General features: G+C 53.9%; 1 non-coding gene across 1 annotated transcript in view; it reads right to left on the bottom strand.

Annotated features, from left to right (window-relative positions):
- Window positions 1-787, bottom strand: part of LOC124741103 — a 1909-nt gene extending 1122 nt beyond the window's left edge. The window contains exon 1 of the ribosomal RNA XR_007009914.1: window positions 1-787. This exon is cut by the window's left edge and continues 1122 nt beyond it. This is a non-coding gene — a ribosomal RNA (small subunit ribosomal RNA).
- Window positions 788-5000: the final 4213 nt, after the last annotated feature.

The following is a 5000-nucleotide window of genomic DNA, read 5'->3' as shown; positions in this document are numbered from 1 at the left end:
CGGGGTCCGCCTCGGGACGCACGAGCACGCACGGGGCGGTCGCACGCCTTCGGCTCGCCCCACCGGCAGGACGTCCCACGATACATGCCAGTTAAACACCGACGGGCGGTGAACCAACAGCGTGGGACACAAATCCAACTACGAGCTTTTTAACCGCAACAACTTTAATATACGCTATTGGAGCTGGAATTACCGCGGCTGCTGGCACCAGACTTGCCCTCCAATAGATACTCGTTAAAGGATTTAAAGTGTACTCATTCCGATTACGGGGCCTCGGATGAGTCCCGTATCGTTATTTTTCGTCACTACCTCCCCGTGCCGGGAGTGGGTAATTTGCGCGCCTGCTGCCTTCCTTGGATGTGGTAGCCGTTTCTCAGGCTCCCTCTCCGGAATCGAACCCTGATTCCCCGTTACCCGTTACAACCATGGTAGGCGCAGAACCTACCATCGACAGTTGATAAGGCAGACATTTGAAAGATGCGTCGCCGGTACGAGGACCGTGCGATCAGCCCAAAGTTATTCAGAGTCACCAAGGCAAACGGACCGGACGAGCCGACCGATTGGTTTTGATCTAATAAAAGCGTCCCTTCCATCTCTGGTCGGGACTCTCTTTGCATGTATTAGCTCTAGAATTACCACAGTTATCCAAGTAACGTGGGTACGATCTAAGGAACCATAACTGATTTAATGAGCCATTCGCGGTTTCACCTTAATGCGGCTTGTACTGAGACATGCATGGCTTAATCTTTGAGACAAGCATATGACTACTGGCAGGATCAACCAGGGAGCTGCGTCAACTAGAGCTGAGCAGCCGGCCGCCCGGGAGTGTGTCCCGGGGGCCCGCGCGAACACGCAAGCGTCCGCTCAATCATTCTGCAAACAGGAGGAGGCTGAGCTCCCCTGCACAATACACCTCGAAACCCTCTCAGGTCCCGGCGGCGCGCAGCGCCGTCCCAAGTACTTGGTCGGGTTCGAGAGAGGCGCAATCGCCCGGAGTTAGGCGAGTAGACGCTTTCGGTGCGACCACCCGTGCTCCCAACTGAGCTTGCCGCTGCCGACAGAGGCCCGGGAGCGTGCTGTCGTGGCATTGCCGGCGGGAGACAACACGCGCCACCTACGGTGACCGGCAGCTCCAACGCCAGCGCCACAGAAGGACAAAAGCCCCACTTGGGTGCCGAAGCGAACTCTCCCAGCACAGCGCACACGCCAACACATCCGCACAGCTGCGATACAAACCACCAGCGAGAACCGCTGGGGCGACCGAGCAGCAGACGGCGTCGCGGCGCCGAGCGCCGGGCGGCGGCGCATCCTCAACGCACACAGTCCTCAATCGGACCAGCACACTGCAGATGTCCACCGCGCTTCGCACCGGGCCCGCGAGGACCTACTTTGGCCGCACGGCGCCGCGCGCAGGGTGCGCCGGCGCGCAGCTGCGACGCCTGCCGCGTCCGTCGGCCGGCGCGCCTGCCACTGGCCGCCCCCACCAGCCGGCTGTAGCGCGTGCGCCCACGCACCGCGCGGCCAGCACGCCGGGAGGCGCCCCCTCACCGGCCGGGGACGGTCCCACCCAGCCACCGCCGCGTATCGCTTCACACCCAGATGCCGTTCAGTTTCGTCGGCATGGTGGGTATCGCTGGAACAACCGGTTAGTACCTCAACCTATCGTCGCCATCACCGATTCACCCCTAGCGAGAACAACCGCACCACAACGGGTTACCATTTCTTCATTTGCGTAACTTCACCAGAAAACGTAGGCGTCCATCGCCATTTGCAACTTCAACCATTATTGCATGCCTGTGTCAGGTGTCACGCCACACTACGTCTGCCCACATACACGCAACAAAATGTGCACGCCTAGACAATACGTGGAAGGTGGCCCCCGTACGTATGCGATGTCCATTGCTCGAACGACTGTCAACCGGCTTCTGTAGCATGTCGCAGATATGGAACGCGCTGCACCATGCCATCACGGTGTGTGAGGAGAGACGACTAGGTCCGAATACATCAACAGACAGCTCATGCTGATCGCCATCCACGGCGTCCGTTCCTCCCACACGTCTCTATGGCGTACCACACTGCAATCCAGCTCTCATAGGGAGACGACACGTAGCTGCGTGCACAATATTTGCACTGTATGGTCCGCCGTTTTTGGGCGCAGTCGTTGTACGGTCACACATGTGCCACGATGTATCATTCAGTACATAAGGACGAATGTGCAGTACAGATTGTGGTTCACGCGTACGACATCAGCGGACAGTTGACACAGGCCGCACCACAACGTAGCCTGCGTACGTCGCATGCGAAGGGCATTGAACATGCAAACTTGTCACCAACCACCTTGCGAAGGCAGGGGGCAAGGTGGGGACGTGGGGAGAGGTGGGGGGGGGGGGGGGGGCGGCATGTACGCCCTGCTGCCATCCACATTACAGTGTACAGCAGGAGCATGTGGAAAGTCAGCAAGACTTGCAAGGTGTTTAACATGAAGCGATACACAGGGGAGCGGGCAGTGCGAGTAGCGAACTATATTGCGAGGGTTGCGGGTGGGCAACACTACACTAATTGAACGAGTCGTATAACAATTACAGAGCAGGTTTAGGCGACAACGTGGGTTACGATAGGCGACAACGTGGGTTACGTTAGGGGACAACGTGGGTTACGTTAGGGGACAACGTGGGTTACGTTAGGGGACAACGTGGGTTACGTTAGGGGACAACGTGGGTTACGTTAGGGGACAACGTGGGTTACGTTAGGGGACAACGTGGGTTACGTTAGGGGACAACGTGGGTTAGGTTAAGGCACAACATGGGTTAGGTTAAGGCACAACATGGGTTAGGTTAAGGCACAACATGGGTTAGGTTAAGGCACAACATGGGTTAGGTTAAGGCACAACATGGGTTAGGTTACGGCACAACATGGGTTAGGTTAAGGCACAACATGGGTTAGGTTAGGGGACAACATGGGTTAGGTTAGGGGACAACATGGGTTAGGTTAAGGCACAACATGGGTTAGGTTAAGGCACAACATGGGTTAGGTTAGGGGACAACATGGGTTAGGTTAGGGCACAACATGGGTTAGGTTAGGGGACAACATGGGTTAGGTTAGGGGACAACATGGGTTAGGTTAGGGGACAACATGGGTTAGGTTAGGGGACAACATGGGTTAGGTTAGGGGACAACATGGGTTAGGTTAGGGGACAACATGGGTTAGGTTAGGGGACAACATGGGTTAGGTTAGGGGACAACATGGGTTAGGTTAAGGCACAACATGGGTTAGGTTAGGGGACAACATGGGTTAGGTTAGGGGACAACATGGGTTAGGTTAGGGGACAACATGGGTTAGGTTAGGGGACAACATGGGTTAGGTTAAGGCACAACATGGGTTAGGTTAGGGCACAACATGGGTTAGGTTAGGGCACAACATGGGTTAGGTTAGGGCACAACATGGGTTAGGTTAGGGGACAACATGGGTTAGGTTAGGGGACAACATGGGTTAGGTTAGGGGACAACATGGGTTAGGTTAGGGGACAACATGGGTTAGGTTAGGGGACAACATGGGTTAGGTTAGGGGACAACATGGGTTAGGTTAGGGGACAACATGGGTTAGGTTAGGGGACAACATGGGTTAGGTTAGGGGACAACATGGGTTAGGTTAGGGGACAACATGGGTTAGGTTAAGGCACAACATGGGTTAGGTTAAGGCACAACATGGGTTAGGTTAGGGGACAACATGGGTTAGGTTAGGGGACAACATGGGTTAGGTTAGGGGACAACATGGGTTAGGTTAAGGCACAACATGGGTTAGGTTAGGGGACAACATGGGTTAGGTTAAGGCACAACATGGGTTAGGTTAGGGGACAACATGGGTTAGGTTAGGGGACAACATGGGTTAGGTTAAGGCACAACATGGGTTAGGTTAAGGCACAACATGGGTTAGGTTAAGGCACAACATGGGTTAGGTTAGGGGACAACATGGGTTAGGTTAGGGGACAACTTGGGTTAGGTTAGGGGACAACATGGGTTAGGTTAAGGCACAACATGGGTTAGGTTAAGGCACAACATGGGTTAGGTTAGGGGACAACATGGGTTAGGTTAGGGGACAACATGGGTTAGGTTAGGGGACAACATGGGTTAGGTTAAGGCACAACATGGGTTAGGTTAGGGGACAACATGGGTTAGGTTAAGGCACAACATGGGTTAGGTTAGGGGACAACATGGGTTAGGTTAGGGGACAACATGGGTTAGGTTAAGGCACAACATGGGTTAGGTTAAGGCACAACATGGGTTAGGTTAAGGGACAACATGGGTTAGGTTAGGGGACAACTTGGGTTAGGTTAGGGGACAACATGGGTTAGGTTAAGGCACAACATGGGTTAGGTTAAGGCACAACATGGGTTAGGTTAAGGTACAACATGGGTTAGGTTAAGGTACAACATGGGTTAGGTTAGGTTACACGTTGTTGTAAGGAAAGGTGTGGGGGGGGGGGGGGGGGGCGGGGCGGCAGGTTCGTTGATAGTGATTATAGTAAGTGAATGCTTGTGACATGATGAGATTTGTCACGTCAGGATGCACCTTTGGCTTATTAGAGGCGGCGCTCCAATTCTATGCTTGTGTCAGACCTGTGTCTTTGACTCATGTCATTGTTTGTGCGCTGTGACAGGAGGTACTATTGTGATGTTGGGTGCACCGTTGTATAGGACATGTGTGGGTGTTGGTGCCTTATCTGCGCAATGGTGGATGTCGAAAGGGTGGGATATTCTATTTTCCGCATGGACCTCCTGGTCTGGTTGTGATAGTGTGGATTGTGTAATGTGGCGGAGAGGATGCACTGGATGTTGTTCCATGCTGGTGCTTACATATTGTATGTGCGCCTGTTAGAAGCAGAGAGTGGTGCGTGATCAGAGTGTCTGGCTGACGTGTGGTTCCCATTGTGGGCAGACTCTTTCAGCATGTATACGGACAGTTGTATATATTTTCTGTAGTTTGATGGCTCTGCATTGATTA

This window comes from Schistocerca piceifrons, unplaced genomic scaffold (assembly GCF_021461385.2).
Source record: "Schistocerca piceifrons isolate TAMUIC-IGC-003096 unplaced genomic scaffold, iqSchPice1.1 HiC_scaffold_187, whole genome shotgun sequence".
In the NCBI taxonomy this organism is placed as follows: Eukaryota; Metazoa; Arthropoda; class Insecta; order Orthoptera; family Acrididae; genus Schistocerca; species Schistocerca piceifrons.
Note: the sequence above shows the minus strand (reverse complement) of the source record. Positions and strands in the feature narration are given on the sequence as shown.